Source organism: Callithrix jacchus, chromosome 4 (assembly GCF_049354715.1).
Source record: "Callithrix jacchus isolate 240 chromosome 4, calJac240_pri, whole genome shotgun sequence".
In the NCBI taxonomy this organism is placed as follows: domain Eukaryota; kingdom Metazoa; phylum Chordata; class Mammalia; order Primates; family Cebidae; genus Callithrix; species Callithrix jacchus.
Window position 1 is genome coordinate 74,611,797 of NC_133505.1, and position 21,528 is coordinate 74,633,324.

The following is a 21,528-nucleotide window of genomic DNA, read 5'->3' on the forward strand; positions in this document are numbered from 1 at the left end:
AGAAAATTAACAGGGATATTCAAATATTCAAGACTTAAACTCTGCTCTGGACCTAGTAGATCTAATAGATGTCTATAGAAATTTCCCCCGCAAATAAACAGAATATATACTCTTCTCAGCACCACATCGCATTTATTCTACAATTGACCAAATAATTGGAAGTAAATACTCCTCAGCAAATGCAAAAGAACAGAAATCATAATAAACAGTCTCTCATACCACAGTGCAATCAAAAGAGAACTCAGGATTAAGAAATTCACTCAAAACCACACAACTACATGGAAACTGAACAGCCTGCTCCTGAATGACTGCTGGGTAAGTAACAAAATTAGGGCAGAAATAAATAAGTTCTTTGAAACCAATGAAAATGAATACAGAATGTACCAGACACAGCTAAAGAAGTATTTAGAAGGAAATTTATATCAATAAATGCCCACCGAAGAAAGTGGTAAAAATCTAAACCTGATACCCTAACATCACAATTAAAAGAACTAGGGAAGAAAGAGCAAACAAATTCAAAAGCTAGCAGAAGAAATGAAGTAAGATCAGAGCAGAACTGAAAGAGATAGAAACATAAAAAAACCTTAAAAAAAAAAATCAATGAATCCAGGAGCTGGTTTTTTTAAAAGATCAACAAAATATATAGACTGCTATCCAGACTAATATAGAAGAAAAGACAGAAGAATCAAATAGACACAATAAGAAATTTTAAAGGGGATATCACCACTGATCTCACAGAAATACAAACTACCACCAGAGAATACTCTAAATACTTCTGTGCAAATAAACTAGAAAATCTAGAAGAACTTGATCAATTTCTGAATACACACCTCCCAGGACTAAACTGGGAAGAAGTCAAATCCCTGAATAGACCGATATGAAATTGAAGCAGTAATTAATAGCGTACCAATAAAAAAAAAAGCCCAGAACCAAATGGATTCACAGCCATATTCTACCAGAGATACAAAGAAGAGCTGGTACCATTCCTTCTGAAACTGTTCAAACAATAGAAAAAGGGGGACTCCACCCTAAATCATTTTATGAGGCTAGCATCATCCTGATGTGAAAACCTTGTAGAGATACAACTAAAAAGAAAATTTCAGGCCAATACCCTGATGAACATCAATGAGAAAATCCTCAATAAAATACTGGCAAACCAATTCCAGCAGCACATCAAAAAGCTTATCCATCACAATCATGTCAGCTTCATCCCTAGGATGCAAGGCTGGTTCAACATATGCAAACCAATAAATTTAAGCCACCACATAAACAGAACCAATAACAAAACCACATGATTATCTCAATAGATGTGGAAAAGGCCTTTGATAAAATTCAGCACCCCTTCACGCTAAAAACTCTCAATAAACTAGGTATTGATGGAATGTATCTCAAAATAATAAGAGTTATTTATGACAAACCCACAGCCAATATCAAACTAAATGGAAAAAGTCTGGAAGCATTTCCTTTGAAAACTGGTAAAAGACAAGGATGCCCTATCTCACCACTCCTATTCAACATAGTATTGGAAGTTCTGGCCAGGGCTATCAGGCAAGAGTAACCAATCCCATTACTGGGTATATACCCAAAGAATTATAAATCATTCTGCTACCAAGACACATGCACACATATGTTTATTGCGGCTCTGTTCACAATAGCATTAAAGGATATTGAAATAAAGAGTAATGAAATACGAAGAGAAGAATTTGAATTGTCTGTTTATAGATGACATGAATTTATATTTAGAAAACTCCATCATCTCAGCCAAAAATCTCCATAAGCTGATAAGCAACTTCAGCAAAGTCTCAAGATACAAACTCAATGTGCAGAAATGACAAGCATTCCTATACACCAATAATAGACAAACAGAGAGTCAAATCATGAGTGAATGCCCATTCACAATTTCTACAAAGACAGTAAAATACCTAGAAATACAACTTACAGGGGATATGAAGGATCTTTCCAGGAGAACTACAAACCACTGCTCAAGGAAATAAGAGAGGACTCAAACAAATGGAGAAACATTGCATGCTCATGGATAGGAATAATTAATATCATGGAAATGGCCATACTACCCAAAGCAATTTATAGATTCAATGCTATCCCCGTCAAGCTACCATTGACTTTCTTCAGAGTTGGGAAAAATCTACTTAAAATTTTATATGGAACCAAAAAAGAGCTCTTATAGCCAAGAGAATCCTAAGCAAAAAGAACAAAGCTGGAGGCATCACCGTACCTGCCTTCAAACTATAATATAAGGCTACAGTAAGCAAAGCAGCATGGTGCTGGTACCAAAACAGAGGTAGAGACCAATTAAACACAACAGAGGCCTCAGAAACAATGCCACATGTCTACAACCATCTGATCTTTGACAAACCTGACAAAAGCAATGGGGAAAGGACTCCCTATTTAATAAATGGTGCTGGGAAAACTGGCTAGCCATATGCAGAATACTTACTGGACCCCTTCCTTACACATTATACAAAAATTACTCAAGGTGGATTAAAAACTTAAATGTAAGACCTAAAACCATAGAAACCCTAGAAGAAAACCTAGCCAATACCATTCAGGACACAGGTATCAACAAATACTTCATGACTAAAACACCAAAAGCAATGACAACAAAAGCCAAAATTGACAAATGGGATCTAAGTAAACCAAATAACTTCTGCAAAGCAAAAGAAACTATCATCAGAGTGAACAGGCAACCTACAGAATGGGAGAAAATTTTTGCAATCTACCCATCTAACAAAGGGCTAATATCCAGAATCTACAAGGAACTTAAACAAATTTACAAGAAAAAAAAATCCCATCAAAAAGTGGGTGAAGGATATAAACAGATGCTTTTCAAAAGAAGACATTTATGTAGCCAACAAACATATGAAAAGAAGCTCATCATCACTGGTCATTAGAGAAATGCAAATCAACACCGCAATGAGATACCATCTCATGGCAGTTATTAAAAAATCAGGAAACAACAGATGCTAAGAGTATGTGGAGAAATAGAAATGCTTTTACACTATTGGTGGGAGTGTCAATTAATTCAACCATGGTGGAAGACAGTGTGGCGATTCCTCAAGGATCTAGAACCAGAAATACCATTTGACACAGGAATCCTATTACTAGTTATATACCCAAAAGATTAGAAATAATTCTACTATGAAGACACATGCACACATGTTTATTGCAGCACTGTTCACAATAGAAAAGACTTGGAACCAACCCAAATGCCCATCAATGATAGACTGGGTGAAGAAAATATGGCACATATACAGCATGGAGTACTATACAGCCATAAAAAAGTTGTGTTCATGTCTTTCTTTGGGAGTTGGATGAAGCTGGAAACCATCATTCTCAGCAAACTAAAACAGGAACAGAAAACCAAATACTCATGTTCTCACTCATAAGTGGGAGTTGAACAATAAGAACATATGGACTCAGGAAGGGGGACATCACACACAGGGCCTGTTGTGGGGAGGGGAGCTAGGGAAGGAAAGCATTAGGAGAAACACCTAATGTAGATAACAGGTTGATGGGTGCAGCAAACCCTTATGGCACATGAATATCACCTATGTAACAAACCTACATGTTCTGTACATGTATCTCAAAATTTAAAGTATGATTTTTTAAAAATTATCTATTGTGAACTTCGCTCTAATCTTATGTGAACCTTGTCATTTCATTGGGGAAACCCAGCTATAAGTAGATATTTTCTCTGCCGGGCACAGTTACTCACACCTGTAATCCCCGCACTTTGGGAGGCTGAGGTGGGTGGATCATGAGGTCAAAAGATCAACACCATTCTTGCCAACATTGTGAAACCCTGTCTCTACTAAAAATACAAAAATTAGCTGGGCGTGGTAGTGCACACCTATAGTCCCAAATACTCTGGAGGCTGAGGCAGGAGAATCATGTGAACCTAGGAGGTGGAGGCTGCAGTGACCCAAGAGAACACCACTGCACTCCAGCCTAGCAACAGATCGAGACTCCAACAAAATATATATATTCTTGGAATGAAGAGATTCCAAAGACAGTCTCTTGCTTGGAAGGAGATGGATGGATACAAAAAGCCTGGTATTCTGGTTGCTGAGAAAGGGAAGAATTGCATTGTGGATTGTGTTGTCTCACCATTCAATACATATACTTTCACTGACACTGCAAATTTTCCATTTAGTCTCTCTTCTTTCCTCTCAGTTGTGCTTTCTATCCCTTAGTCTGGAGTATCTCTGGATCAACTGCTCAGAGATCAAGTGCTCTGCCTTTAGCTGGCATAGTTGCACATCTATGTGAGTGGTAGAGGTGGCCTGGTGACTCTAATAGCTTTTATTTTTTTTAATTGTACTTTAGGTTGTGGGGCACATGTGCAGATCATGCAAGATTGTTGCATATATACATACATAGCAATGTGGTTTGCTGCCTCCATCCCCCCATCACCTGTATCTGGCATTTCTCCCCATGTTATCCCTCCCCTAGCCCCTCCCAACAGACCCCAGTGTGTGATGCTGCCCTCCCTGTGTCCATGTGTTCTTACTGTTCAATACCTGCCTACAAGTGAGAATATGCAATGCTTCGTTTTCTGTTCTTGCGTCAATTTGCTGAGAATGCTGGTTTCCAGATTCATCCATGTCCCTACAAAGGACACGAACTCGTTGATTTTTATGGCTGCTTAGTATTCCATGGTGTGTATATGCCACATTTTCCTTGTCCAGTCTATCATCAGTGGGCATTTGGGTTGGTTCCAGGTCTTTGCTATTGTAAACATGCACACATATGTTCATTGTGGCATTATGTCTTTATAATAGAATGATTTATAATCCTTTGGATATATACCCAGGAATGGGATTGCTGGGTCAAATGGAACTTCTATTTCTAGGTCCTTGAGGAATTGCCACACTGCTTTTGTACAGATTTTTCAAACGAAGTGCCTATTTTCTACTCCACCTTTCTCTCCCACCTTTAAATGTACAAAGTATCTTCAATTGTCAAAAACCGTGAAAGTTCCGGGTTGGTGATGCCTTTGTTACATGTTGTTAATACTTTAGAGAGGAATTGCTTTCCCAAGTGTATTGGTTAGCTAGGGCTGACTTAAGAATGTACTGTGAATTGAGTGTCTCAAGCTCAGAAACTAGAAGGTGGAGACAAAGGTGTCACCAAGAATTTATTTTTCTGAGATCTGTAAGGGAGACTCTGTTCCAGCCTTCTTTCCTAGTTTCTAGTGGTTTCCTTGTGGTCTTTGGTGTTCATTGGCTTGCAGAAACATCATCACAACCTCTGCCTTCATCTTCACACCTCATTCTCCCTGTGTCCAAAGTTCTCCTATTTTTAAGGACACAGTCTTATTGAATTAAAGCCCATCCTATCAGCTTTATCTTAATTTGATTATCTCCAATGACCCTATTTCCAAAAAAGGTTACATTCTTAGGCACTGGGTTTTATGACTTCCACGTATGAATTAGAGGTTACACAATTCAGCCCATACCACCCAGTATGTCATCATAATGAGAAAGAAAAAAAGCTTGGTTATTTCATAAAGGAAGTGGAGCAGACTCATTCTAGAAATTTCTTGTAAATGGCAGTCTGAAGGTAAGTATTCCAGTGAGGAATTCTAACATCTTGGGTCATAGAAGGAAGCTTCACTAGAAATAAAGAGAATAACAAAGAAGTGGGAAAGGCTGATGTCTAACTCTGAATATGATGAGAGTTAGATGAAACTTATTATATATAGTTTGTCTCTTATTTCAGGCTTGACTATTTCATTATTTTCTTTTTCCATAATTGACTAAATAACCTCATCTTCTCCCCACACAGAAGCGATTTGTCTCTCACACAGGGTGGAAAAAAAAAGAACTCAAATGTTACCCATTTCTTTCAACTACCTCCTGACTCCTGGGTTAATAAGTGGTGTTCTATAGCAAAGAAGCTGTCACACTCACTAAATTCCTAGTCCCCAACCTGTGTTAGAATAGAAGCATCAGTTTCACCTAAGAATTTGCCATCCTATTCTTCTAAATAAATCTAAAGAAATCATTAGATTTAACAATTACCTTCCTTGGATGGAAGGGTAATAGTTTATTACCATTTTGGTCCCAGTACAGAATTGATACTAACAGCAAAAACCTATGTAGTCATTGGATTCTTTATCATGTCCAACTCTTGACTTCTTTCCAATGTATTAAAGAGGCCACATTATTTCTACCCTATATTTAAATTTTCCTTTTATCAGAATTCTGGTATTCATCTAGCTGGTTGTACTCTGAATACTTCTGCTAGTGTTGTAAGTTAATAGTTACATAGGTGCAAATAACAATAACACAAGCAATAATAATAGCAATAGCTCAAAAGTTAAAATAGTAGTTTTAGCTTTACAGCAGAGTAGGAAATTATTAATTACTGTTACTACTGATGAGGAAGAAAAGCAATAAAAAGACAGCTATCCATAGCAGTGAGAACCAAGAATGTCTATAATCCATATTATTCAAATTTATTTTATTTATGCCATGCCTTTCATTGCTGCTCCACATATTGCTTCCTTTTTTCCTGAGTTTACAAATGTTAACCTGTGAGTCAATCTTCTACTTTCCTGAGAAAAAAATGAAGCCAACCAATGTGACTTCTGTTTTCTCATCCCTTTTAATCACTGAACAGCAGTGGCCTAGCATGGTAATCTGGCTAAACAGGACTAAGGGCCAAGTCTTGAAACTGCCTTTGCAAGCAAGCACGTTGGTTTCAGTTATATCGTATTATTTTGGATCTATAATCATAGAACTTTGCAAAAGTCTATTTTACATAATACAAAATTTTACATAATATTAACAAAATTACTCATTTTAAAGATTTGTTATTATTGTTTATGTTGTTTTTGGCAATAATTTTGGGGGTTAGGAAATGAGATTAAAACTCCTCCGATCCACCGTTACCATCATCCTAACATTTTTGTAGACTTCCCTCTTTCTCCTATTCGTTTCTCTACCAATGAGCTATGCTGTGCTTTCCAAAGTTGTGTTCTTAACACCCTATCCTATCTCTACAAAGGATTTGACCCATAAATTGTCCCTTCTTTTATACTTTAAATACATAACTTTAAACATGGTCCATTAAACTCCTCTGGTAAGTCTACAAATAATTGTCTTCTTGAAGTTTCTGGAGAAGAAAAGGCAATTAGTAGATGTGTCAGAAAGTGACAGAAAGGGTTCCATCTAAACCCTCATCCATCAACACTCTCCACAACAGTAGACAGGATTTTACACATCTTGAGTTTGGAGTTTTTAGTACTTTTTTTCTGAAAAGAAATTTTCACTGTTAGAAAGGATGTTAAACTCGCAATATACTAATAGGTTCACATCTTCCATGTATTCTTCTCTACTTAAGATTTTGCCCATTAGGAGCTTTCCTTCACCTTGCATGTACCTCCAAATGATCAACAGTCACTGATCGCCCTCTACTACTGCTATTGCTTTCTTTCTTCTTTTCTCCTTATTCTCTTTTCCTCTTCTTTTTGTTTCACCATCTTCTTTTTTCCTCCACCTCCTCCTTTTCTTCCATTCTGTCTTCCCACAAGCTCCATGAGGACAGGGATTTTGCTCTGTTTTGGTTACTGCATATTACCCAATGCTTAGAATATAAACTGACACAAAGTCAATACTTACTTGCTGAACAAATTTTTTTAAAGTTAGAGAAAGAATAGAAAATTAGATAAGCAGAAACAAAAAAATTTTTTAAAGGATCACAAATAACCTCACTATTAAAAGTGATCATTGTGAACATTTTAGTGAGATCCTTTTCTCTCAGTTATAAATCACATATTACTCAAGAAACTCACAGTCCATTTGAGGAGATACAAATATAAATTATAAAACAACACAGTAAGTGCTATGACTCAACTAAGTGTTATGGTGCAGGAAGGAAAACTAACTTTGCCTGACAGAGTTAGGAAGTATATCTAATAAAAGCTGAAATTAAAATATAAGTAGAATTTGCCAAATTGCTATATGAAATTTTAAAGATTTCAAACTTCCTGTCACCCTGCTATATGAGTTTTTTAGTCTTATTATTTACTCTTATAGAGTATTATTTCTTATAGAGTATTATTATAGAGTATTATTACTCTTATAGAGTAAATAATAGTAATAAATAGATGACCATCATTCCAAAGCAGGGCATGACAAAGATTACTTCACCCATTATTTTCTGTGAGGTGTTTGCATGCTTGCACTAAAGAAGGAAGACTAATACATGTAAATTTCTCTGCCTAAGGTTTCTGTTTCCAGAAACTTGGTGTCAAGTTCCCCTCTAGCAGTTTAAGGATTCACTTAAATCTTTGCCTCTTCATAGGAATTAATGGGATTAACCCTCAAAGGGGATGCAAATAATTTCAATGGCAGCCATACATCTGCCTTTTTATTCCCTAAAAAATTTAAAAAAAAAAAAAAAGGGAGAGAGAGAGAACAGGGACACCATGTTCATTTGCTGGAGTTGAGGGCCTGTAACTCTTTATGTGATGGTTAATATTGACTGTTAACTTGATTGAATTGAAGGACACAAAGTATTGTTCCTGAGTATGTCTGAGGTGTTGCCAAGATCATTAACCTTTGAGTCAGTGGACTGGGAGAGGCAGACCCATGTTCAATCTGAGTGAGCACCACCTAGTTAGCTGCCAGCGCAGCTAGGATAAAAGAGGCAGAAGAACTTGGAAGGACTAGACTTGCTGAATCTTCCAGCCTTCATCATTCTCCCATGCTGGATGTCTCCTGCCCTTGAACATCAGACTCCAAGTTCTTCAGCTTTTGCACTTGGACTTACACCATTGGTTTTCCAGGGGCTCTTGGGCCCTTGGCCACAGACTAAAGGCTGCACTGTCAGCTTCCCTACTTTTGAGGTTTTTGGGATTCAGACTGATCCACCACTGCCCTCCTTGCTTCTCAACTTGCAGATGGCCGGTCCCAGCGCTTTACCTTTCAATCGTGTGAGTCAATTCTTCTTAATAACTTTCTTTCATATGCACATCTATCCCATTAGTTTCTCCCTCTAGAGAACCCTAATACACCCTGCTTCACTGTATATACTAAAGCAACAACAGATATAGACCCAGGATGGTTTCATTTTCTACTAGACAGAAGACCAAGAACATGAGAGTAATGTCTAAGTATGGTGTAGGCATTTAAAGAAAAACAAATGGAAAATAAACATTAATGAAAAACAAATAAAGAACAATGGGCATTAATGAAAAATAAATGGACAAATGGCCATTAATGAAAAACAAATGGACAAATGGTCAAAACTCATTGACCTTAAAGAATTTCTGATCTTGAACATCTAAAATTTTCAGAACATTGAAAATAAATTAATTAAAGTGATATGTAATCTGGGCCATAGAGAGCTGTCACCTCAAATTTGGAGCAGATAAAAATTAGAGATTAATAATGGTGAGCAGGCAGTTCCAGGTAGAACAAATGTATAAAAATTAGACAGAACCGGTTGGGGAAGAGTGTGAGGATCGCTGTGGCAGAAGAGGACACAAATAGCAGAGGATTGAAAAATGGCATAAGAAGGGTAGGTTGGGGCAACATTATGAAAGGCACTGTATGCTAATATAAGGAATATGAAATGTGTATTACACATCACAATGCTGTTTAATATTGCTGGACAACAAGTTGGCCTTTCAAGTGGCTTTTATCAGGTAATAATGTGACCCAATAAAAGAGTGAAAGGTATTGATATGTACTGAAGACCATTTACTGGGGTTAGTCTCCTTCCAGTTCTTCCTTTATACTTGCTTAAAGTCTGAATGCAGTCTCAATTTTTTTTTAAACAAATATAGACAGAAATAGGAATAATCAGCACAACTTAATAAAGTTAAGACAAAACTGAAAAAAACTGCAGAGCAAATATATGCAGATTAATAGTTTGGAGGAAAAACTCTAGCTGAACTAGAAGAGAGCAAGTTGACAATCCATAATTTATTTTTCTAAATTAAGAACATTATAATTTAAACAATTATTACTGTGACTTAAGGGTTAGCAAACTTTACTGTAAATAGCCATATAGGATATGTTTTAGACTTTGAAACACACACAGTCTCTTTTTAAATTACACAGCTCTGCCATTGTGGCAGGAAAGCAGCCATAGACCACGCGTAAATCCAATATGACTTGATTTATGGACATTGCAATTTGAATTTCATATAATTTTTACATGCCATCAAGTATTGTTCTTTTGCTTTTTAGCCACTTAAAAAGGTAAAAGATTATTAGCTCCAGGCCGGGCACGGTGGCTCAAGCCTGTAATCCCAGCACTTTGGGAAGCCGAGGCGGGTGGATCACAAGGTCAAGAGATCGAGACCATCCTGGTCAACATGGTGAAACCCCGTCTCTACTAAAAAATATACAAAAAATTAGCTGGGCATGGTGGCGTGTGCCTGTAATCCCAGCTACTCAGGAGGCTGAGGGAGGAGAATAGCCTGAACCCAGGAGGCAGAGGTTGCCGTGGGCCGAGATCGCGCCATTGCACTCCAGCCTGGGTAACAAACGCGAAACTCCGTCTCAAAAAAAAAAAAAAAAAAAAAAAAAAAATTATTAGCTCCTGTGCAATTTTAATTTGACTGTCAGGGGAGGCCTACTATAGAGAACAAGAGATGAGGAAACTTCAACCATCTTTTTTCTGCTCTGCCCCCAGCCCTTTTTCTTTGTCCTTAAAGATCTTTTTCTTCCTTCTAAACCTGAGACAAATATAAAGAGAAATTCTAAACAATAAGAAAAATACATAATTTGTATTGTATATCTGTTTGCTTAGCATTGTATAAGAGGCAAAAGGGATCTTTTACAAAAAATTAAAGGGGAAGGTTTTTAACTTCAAAAAAGTAGATCTTCAATCATATCTTTTAAAAAACTATAACAATCTAATATCTTTTTAAAGGAAATACATACACATACAGACATATGTGCATATGTGTATGTATACATATATGCAATCTTAGCAATTGTTTAGATTTTATTCCTTGTTATTATGTAGCCCTTATCACAGGAGCACTCAAATGGCAGACTGCAAATGGGATTGGCTGAACATATTCTATTTTAGTTCATCAGAAAGAGGCAGAAATGTCCCAGTTTAGGTAATCCCAGTTTCTATTTTGCAGGTCACACACAAGCCTTTGAGTTCATGAAGTTTCTCTCTGTTTCTGGAATAAAAGTTTCAGCCATGTCAACTCTGTGAGGAAAGGGCTAATGGGAATGACTTCTCTGCTGACGTTGTGAGTAAGACAGTGTAAAACTCCAAGCTTCAGGATTCAAATGACATATCCCAGCCAATTAAAGTGCAGTGGAAATGCAAAGACCAGTACCACTAGCTACATATATATACCAAGAAAAAAGAAAATGGCCTAAAGGGGACCAATGTCACACAAAACAATTTCATGAATGAGGAAAAAATTTCAAATGAGTTTTCAGGCAAAAAAAAAATAAATAAATAAGGACCATATAGACAATAGGATGGTGAAGAGAGGTAACGTAACCCTGCCGTCAACACTATGCACTGCACTAATGAAACAGAGCATTGCAGTATTTAGGGTGAAAGAATTTCCAACAAGGGTAAGAGATAAAGAAAAACTTCCTTATAAGATTACCTGATTTTTCTCAAAGCAATATTTACATTTCCCTAAACTCATCAAGAGCCTTTCCATTTCAGTATTTTGTGCCTCAAATGAACACAGCTTCTCTCTCTTTCTCTCCCCACCCACTGCCCTCACTCTCTCTTTCTTCTTTCCATGGGCCTATTTGTCCTTTTCAATTACTTGCAAGAATATGAGAAGACACGAGTAAATAAACCTGATTTAGCAATGTAGAGATCAGAGTATGATAAATACCTCATAGAAAGATCCAGAAAAGGCAGCAGTGGTGAACAAAGCCAGTAGTACTAGAAAGATGTACAGGAATAAAGGATGCTATAAGTCCAAAGTCACAAAATGATAGAAATGGGCTGCATTCAGTGTGCAAATATTTCATCTCTGGACTGCATTTTGTAGACTCACACAATATATAAAATGTATTTGAATTAGATGGCAACATTAACAAATCTAGAGATTTTATGTAAAAATATAATTTGCTGATTCACTTGGGGCTCTGAAGGTCTAACTCAGCCTCCTCTAACTGATGACCTTGGGCAAGTTGTTCTCTCCATGTCTAAATTCCCTTACATACAATATAAAACAGGATTAACAATATGTTATTAGATCCTATTAAATATGATATTTAATTATATTATAATATAGACAATATAAAAAAGTATATTATTAGATTGTATTATATGTGATATTTAATAATTGTTATATATTATATGTAATTATATACATAATTTATATATGATTTATGTTGTAATTAAATATATATAAAACAATATAACTTACTTCACAAAATTTTTATGATATTACATCATATATTATATGTGACATATTACAATTTATATATTTCATGTATAATATAAAACTGTTAAAATATAACTTATTGTACAGAATTTTTATGAGGATTAAATGACAATATACTGGAATTACTTACAACAATTCCTGGCACATTGTAAGTACATAACACACAGTGGATGTTCAGACTAACAATATTTGCTGTTTCATTTGGCAAACTGATCTTTGGAACCATGAGGCAAGTAACAAAAAAGCAGAGTATCCAAGATGGCTGAATAGAAACGCTCTGGATTGAAGTTCCCAGCAAAAACACAGAGGTACATCCACTCAGAGACCCCATCTGAAAGTCACCAACTACAAAGACCACAGAGAGATAAATCCACAAAGATGGGAACAAACCAGTGCAAAAAAGGATGAAAACACCCCAAAACAGAACACTTCTCCTCCATGGGATCACAACTCCTCACCAACAAGGGAACAAGACTAGATGGAGAATGTCTGATGAGTTGACAGAAACAGGCTTCAGAAGGTGGATAATAAGAAATTTCTCTGAGCTAAAAGAAAATGTTCTAACCCAATGCAAAACAACTAAGAAACTTGAAAAAAGATTTGACGAAATAACGAGAATAAACAGTTTAGAGAGGAATACAAATGAATTGATGGAGCTGAAAAACACAACACAAGAACTTAGCTTAGCCTACACAAGTTTCAATAGCGGAATTGACCAAGCAAAAGAAAGGATATCAGAGATCCAAGATCAACTCAATGAAATAAAATAAGAAGGCAAGATTAGAGAAAAAAGAATAAAAAGAAACAAAGCCTCCAAGAAATATGGGATTATATGGAAAGACCTAATCTATGTTTGATAGGTGTACCTGAATGTGACAGAAAGAATGAATCCAAGCTAGAAAATAGCTGGAAAAACAGCATTGACAGAATGAAGAAACTGCATCAGCTAATGTGCAAAACAGCCAGCTAGCATCAAAATGGCAGGATCAAATTCACACATAGCGATATTAATCTAAAATGTAAATGGGCTAAATGCCCAAATCAAAAGACACAGACAGGTAAATTGGATAAAAAGTCAAAACCCATCAGTGTGCTGTATCCAAGAAACCTATCTCATGTGCAAGGATACACAAAGGCTCAAAATAAAGGGATGGAGGAAGATTTACCAAGCACATGAAGAGCAAAAAAAAAAAAAAAAAAAAAAAAAGCAGGAGTTGTAATCCTAGTCTCTGATAAAATAGACTTTAAACCAACAAAGATCAAAAGAGGCAAAGAAGGACATTACATAATGGTAAAAGGATCAATGCAACAAGAAGAGGTAACAATCATAAATAGATACGCACCCATACAGGAGCATCCAGATATATAAAGCAAGTTCTTAATGACTTAGAAAGAGTCTTAGACTCCAACACAATAATAGTAGGAGACTTTAATACTCCACTGTCAATATTAGACAGATCCAGAAAAAAATTAACAAGGATATCTAGGACTTGAACTCAGACCTGAACCAAGCAAACCTAATAGACATTTACAGAACTCTCCACCCCAAATCCACAGAATATACATTCTTCTCAGCACCACACCACACCTACTCTAAAATTGACCATATAATTGGAAGTAAATCACTCCTTAGCAATTGCAAAAGAAGGGAAATCATAACAAATAGTCTCTCAGACCACAGTACAATCAACTTAGAACTCAGTACTCAGAAACTAATTCAGAACCACACAACTTCATGGAAATTGAACAACTGGCTCTTGAATGCTGACTGGATAAACAATGAAATGAAGGCAGAAATAAAGATGTTCTTCGAAATGAAAGAGAACAAAGACACATCATACCAGAATCTCTGGGACACATTTAAAGCAGTGTCTAGAGGGAAATTTATAGCAATAAATGCCCACATGAGAAGGAAGGAAAGATTTTAAATTGACACCCTATGGTCAGAGTTGAAAGAGCTAGAGAAGCAACATCAAAAAAAAACTCAAAAGCTAGCAGAAGACAAGAAATAACTAAGATCAGAGCAGAACTGAAGGAGATAGAGACACAAAAAACCCTTCAAAAAACAAAAATCAATAAATCCAGGAGCTGGTTTTTTGAAAAGATCAACAAACTAGACCACTAGCCAGATGAATAAAAAAGAAAAAAAAGAAGACTCAAATAGATACAATAAAAAATGATAAAGGGGATATCACCACTCGTTCCGCAGAAATACAAATCTCTATCAGAGATTACTACAAAAACTCTATGCACATAAACTAGTAAACCTGGAAGAAATGAATAAATTCCTGGACACTTGCATCCTCCCAAGCATAAATCAGAAAGAAGTTGAAATTGTGAATAGGCCAATAACAAGGGCTGAAGTTGAGGCAGAAATTAATAGCCTACCAACCAAAAAAAGCCCAGGTCCAGATGGGTTCACAGCCAAATTCTACCAGACATAAAAGGGAAGCTGGTTCCATTCCTTCTGAAACTATTCTAAACAATACAAAAAGAGGGAATCCTTCCCAAATCATTTTATGAAACCAACATCATCCTGATACCAAAACCTGGCAGAGACTCAACAAGAAAAGAAAACTTCAGGCCAATATCCATGATGAACATAGATGTAAAAATCTGCAATAAAATACTAGCAAATTGATTGCAACAGCACATCAAAAAGCTTATCCATCATCATCAAGTAGGATTCATCCCAGGGAAGCAAGGCTGATTCAACATACACAAGTCCATAAACGTAATTCACCACATAAACAGAACCAAAAACAAAAACCACATGATTATCTCAATTGATGCAGAGAAGGCCTTTGACAAAATTCAACAGCTCTTTAAGCTAAATACTCTCAATAAACTAGGTATTGATGGAACAGATCTCAAAATAATAAAAGCTATTTATGACAAACCCACAGCCAATATCATACTGAGCAAAAATTGGAAGCATTCTCTTTGAAATCTGGCACTAGACAAGGACGACCTCTCTTACCACTCCTATTCAATATAGTATTAGAAGTTCTAGCCAGAGCAATCAGGCAAGAAAAAGAAATAAAGGAATTCAATTAGGAAAAGGGGAAGTCAAATTTTCTATTTGCAGATGACATGATTGCATATTTATAAGAATGCATGATCTCAGCCCAAAATCTCCTTAAACTGATATAGGCAACTTCAGCAAAGTCTCAGGTTACAAAATCAATGTACAAAATCACAAGCATTCCTATACACCAATAACAGACTTAAAGAGAGCCAAATCAAGAATGAACTGCCATTCACAGTTGCTACAAAGCGAATACCTAGGAATACAACTAACAAAGGATGTAAAGGACCTCTTCAAAAACTGCAAAGCCCTGCTCAACTAAATAAGAGAGAACACAAACAGATGGAGAAACATTCCATGCTCATGGTTAGGAACAATCAATATTGTGAAAATGGCCATACTGCCCAAAATAATTTATAGATTCAGTGCTATCCCCATCAAGCTACCAATGACCTTCTTCACCTATCTGGAAAAAAATCCCCTTAAACTTCATATGGAACCAAAAGAGAGCCCACATAACCAAGTCAATTCTAAGCAAAAAGAACAAAGCTGGAGGCATCATACTACCTGATTTCAAACTATACTACAAGGCTACAGTAATCAAAACAACATAGTACTGGTACCAAAACAGAGATATAGACTAATGGAACAGAACAGAGGCCTCAGAAGCAACACCACACATTTACAACCGTCTGATCTTTGACAAACCTCACAAAAACCAGCAATTGGAAAAGGATTCCCTGTTTATTAAATAGTTGGAAAACTGGTTAGCCATGTGCAGAAAGCAGAAACTGGACCCCTTCCTGACACCTTACACTAAAATTAACTCCGGATGGATTAAAGACTTAAACATAAGACCTAACACCATAAAAACCGTAGAAGAAAACCTAGGCAAAACCATTCAGGACATAGGCATAGGCAAGGACTTCATGAATAAAACACCAAAAGCATTGGCAACAAAAGCCAAAATTGCAAGTGGGACCTAACTCAACTCCAGAGCTTCTGCACAGCAAAAGAAACAATCATTAGAGTGAACTGGCAACCAACAGAATGGGAAAAAATTTTTGTAATCTAACCATCTGACAAAGCTAATATCCAGAATCTACAAAGAACTAAAACAGATTTACAAGAAAAAAACAAACAAACCCATTCAGAAGTGGGCAAATTATATGAACAGACACTTTTCAAAAGAAGACATATATGAAGCCAACAAACATATGAAAAAATGCTCATCATCACTGGCCATTAGAGAAATGCAAATCAAAACCACATTGAGATACCATCTCATGCCAATTAGAATGGCGATCATCAAAAAATCTGTAGACAACAGATGCTGGAAAGGATGTGGAGAAACTCTTACACAGTTGGTGGGAGTATAAATTAGTTCAACCATTGTGGAAGACAGTGTGGCAATTCCTCAAGGGCCAAGAAATAGAAATTCCATTTGACCCATCAACCCTATTACTAGGTATATATCCGAAGGATTATAAACCATTCTATTATAAGGACACATGCACACAAATGTTCATTGCAGCACTGTTCACAAAAGCAAAGACTTGAAACCAACTGAAATGCCCATCAATGAAAGACTGGACAGGGAAAATGTGGCACATATACACCATGGAATACTATGCAAAAAATGATCAGTTCTTGTTCTTTGTAGAGACATGGATGAACCTAAAAACCATAATTCTCAGCAAACTGACAAGAACAGAAAATCAAACACCACATGTTCTCACTCATAGGCGGGTGTTAAACAATGAGAACACACAGACATAGGGAGAGGAGCGTCACACACAGAGGTCTGTGGGGGGGGGAACTAGGGGAGGGGGTGGTGAGGAGTTGGGGAGGGATAACATGGGGAGAAATGCCAGATACAGGTGATGGGAAGGAAGGCAACAAACCACATTGCCACGTATGTACCTATGCAACAATCTTGCATGTTCTTCACATATACCCCAGAACCTAAAAAGCAATTAAATATATATTTTTTTAAGTACAAAAAAGAGCAAAGGAAAATGACTTAAAGCTGATCCACAAAGCATATTTTATTAAATAGATAAATAAATACATTATATTAATAAGCTTCCAACATGATTTAAGAGAGCATTGTACAGGTATAATTGCATGAAGAATCACCTTTTGAAACATTTTACAGTCTCAAAATTGTATATAAATAGAAGTAATTGTGCACAAGGCAGCAGAATTTCTAAAGAAGCATACTTCAAAATATAGCAGTCTTATTTAAGTGAGTTAATAAAAGAAATCATCTGAAGCAACATTATGGAGATAAAATATCCTTAATATTTATTATAAGTTTAATAGCACATTCAAAGCTTACCTTAAAAATATAACAAAGAGATTTGCAATGATACTATTTTAAAAATGTATTTCAAAAAGTATACCACAGCCAGGCATGGTAGCTCATGCCTGTAATCTTAGCGCTTTGGGAGGCTGATGCAGGCAGATTGCCTGAACTCAGGAGATTGAGACCATGCTGGGCAACATGGTAAAACTCTTCTCTACTAAAATACGAAAATTAGCCGGGTATGGTGGCAGGTATCTATAATCCCAGCTACTTGGGAGGCTGAGGCACAAGAATCACTTGAACCCAGGAGGCAGAGGTTGCAGTGAGCACAGACACACACACACCACAGTCACACACACACACACACACACACCACAGTCATTTACTGTCCTTTTTAACTATATTATCTAAAATCTCAAATAAAATAATATATGAATAAAGCATTGACATGTAAGTAAAATGATGTGTGTACATATATATGTAAACATCAAGTACTATATACATGTGTCAGTATATACATATATATAAGCAAAATTCAGAAGAATGTTTGGATTATTGACTATTCAGTATTCAATATTCTTTTGTATTCAGTATTCAATATACTGAATATGGAATACTCAGTACATACACATATATACAAAATTCAGAAGTACATTTGGATTATTGAATATTCAGTGCACTACATGACATTTAAATGATAAATACCCTTTATACACAATGAGCTCTTATAAATCAATAAAAAAAGCACAAAATTTTTAATGATTTAAGTGCACATTTCTAAAAGAATAAGCAAAAAATTTTAGCCTCACTAATAACCAATAAATGCAAATTACACCACCAATGGGATCCTATATCTCATCTACAAATTGGTAGAGATCTTTAAATGTGAATGCTCAGTGTTAACAAGGGCTCTAGGAAAGAGGATGTCGTCTGTTGTTGGTATCAGTTTCCTTAAGTTATGGAGAGCACTATATGAATAGATATCAAATGCCTATTCTTCAATCCAAAATTCTTTTAGTAATTTGCCTGAAGAAAATTAGCCATCAAGTGCGGGAAAATTGTATGTACACACATCTTATATATAAAAACATCTCCAATATTGATTATAAAACCAAAATCTTGAAAACAATGTAAATAATTAAATAAAGAGACTGGTTAATTAAGTCATCAAAGACCATATGAAGTTACACTATACAAATGTTTAGATAGTACCAGGGGAAATTAGCTAATAATGTATTTATTTTATTTTTGGAGCTTTTCCTGATTTTTAATTTCCTAAGATTATTTTAAAAGAGTTTAACTTTTATTAAGTTGAATGGGTTTTTGTTTTTTTTTTTTTGTAAAACATTGGAGTAAAGAACAAAGGAGTTGGGGACAGAAATATAAGAACATTTGAGCAAGGAAAAAACTTGCTCATAGCTCAATGAAGCAGTTCCAAGAACAGAGTTTCCATGGATTAAAAAACAAAACAAAACAAAAACGCTTAGTTCGCACATCAGGTCTACTGGGGTAGAAAAGGGAAATAAGCCTTTATTCCTGTATAAAAAAATATAAATCTATCTTCTTTGATATACTTGCTCAGTACTGCAGAAAACCCATCCAAGTGCTCTGTATTTTCTTTTCCAATATTCTCTTCAGTAAAGTGAGCAATAAACATCACAAGTAGTTTCATGAACACTAATAGTACCAATGCACTAAAAAGACAGTTTTTTTAATAAGCAAAGTGAGAGACATTATCTATTTTTTTCCTATATCTACAATGATAAGAAATACAAATATTTTCAGTACACACACTCCAAAAAGACATTTTCACATTTTACTGAAAGTCCCTGAGATGCCACAGCAAACTTAGAAATAAATTCTAATGATGAAGACCAAAAAGGGAGGTTATATCTAATGGCCTATGGCTTGGGCAGGCCACCAGCAAGCATCCTTGGTCTAGAGAGAAAAGCTCTAAGTTCACTTCCTTGACAGATGTGACAATGATTGCCTTCCTCTGACTCTATTACTTTAATCTCCTGGTTAGTTGCCTTCAAATCTATTATATTGAGATGAATCACAATCAGAACTTGAACATCTTTCTTCTAACCCTTGATTTCCTTAAGCACATTCTTCAATATCACACAAACGATCCAGAGAACAACAGATGTGACCCAATCTCAAGTCCATGATTTAAAAAAGAAATCAGAAGCCAGTAACAAAATCCAGAATAAATTAACCACATAGCAACTTTACATGTCTAGATCACACAAAAAAATTTATAGAAGATAGACAAATGAAGAACTGGAGAACATATATTTACCACACATGTCTCAAACACCCAATATTCTTAATATCCAAAAAGCTCTTACAAATCAACATGAAAAAGACCAAACCCCAATTAAAAATAGGAAAAAGACATTTGTTGACTCTTCAAATAAAAAAGTACAATTTGTAAAGCACGTCAAAAGAAATTGACCTTGCTCATAGTTAATTAAATGCACATTAAAATCATGAAACACCATTATTCCCATCTTAGACTCTCAAAGACAGAGTTTAACAATCTTTTGTGCTATTAATAGTGTGTTGATGCAGAATCTATTTCACATCATTGATGGTTGGACAAGATGCTGCAATATCTAGGGAGGTGAAGTGAAAAATGCTTTGATTTAGCAATTCTTCTAGGAATTGATCAACAAATACGCAGGTACATAAAGACAAAATTATTCATCACAACATTGTTTGTACTAGTAAAATACTGGAAACAACCTAAATATTAATTAGGAAGACTTTTAAAATAAACCATAATATATCCATCCAATATCATGAATTTGAAAAAATAAGAAAGGTTGATCTATACTGATATAGAATGAGCTATATCATTAATGTTTTTCAAGTGGTACAGAAGAATATACACATTGTGCTTCCATTTGTTCACATAAAGCACATGTGCTTTTGTCTGCATAGACTATCTCTAGAAATATTTACAAGAAATTTTTCTAGTTAAAGCAATAGCTAAGTTTTACAGCACACTTACAATGGGCCAGGCATTGTTTTAAGTGGTTTACTTAGTTTATTGTTGAAACAATTCATCTGTTAGGTATAATTACTATCCCCATCTTCCAGATGGGGAAACTGAGGCATAGACACTTAAGTAATTTGCCTAGGGTTTCACAGATAGCAATTGCAAGCTGTAATTTGAATCCACTCATTCTGTTTCAAGAGCCAGCATTTTTAACCAAGTAGTACACCTTTGGGAAAGGAAAACTGGGGATCAGGGTTGGGAGAAATATTTACTTTCTACTCTTTTTTTTTTTTGCCTTTTCACCATGTACATGTACCACTTTTTTAAAACATGCAAATAAAAATTATTCAAAGTATCTCATAAATTCCAAAGTGTATGTGAAAAAACAAAAGGATAAAATGTTCAAAATTGTGATAATGACTGAAGAAAAATGATTGACCCTACCAAATGGTGAAATTGGCTATAAATATAAACAGTGAAGAACTGACAGAAGAGCAGAGCGATCAGTGCAACAGGAAAAAAATCACTTAAGATTTAGTCTGAGCAAAATAATACTTGATATCAAAAACACACAAAAGTAAAGGGATTATTCATTAATGCCATTGAGAAAAGTGTAAGCTTATTATTTGGAATAACATTTACTTAAGATGTTATCTGACATCATATGCTAAATATATGACAAAGAGATGTAAAACTGAAGAATAAAAATAAAAATAAATACGTGTCTGCCTGCATGTGTGTCCGTGTGTGTGGGGGGGGGGTGTGTATGACTGTGT

The 21,528-nt window shown here is 35.6% G+C and overlaps 1 long non-coding RNA gene across 2 annotated transcripts in view; it reads right to left on the reverse strand.

The window, feature by feature from the left end:
• The window catches only part of LOC128931785 (uncharacterized), a 285,583-nt gene that overhangs the window by 240,749 nt on the left and 23,306 nt on the right, over positions 1–21,528 (reverse strand). The window lies entirely within an intron of this gene.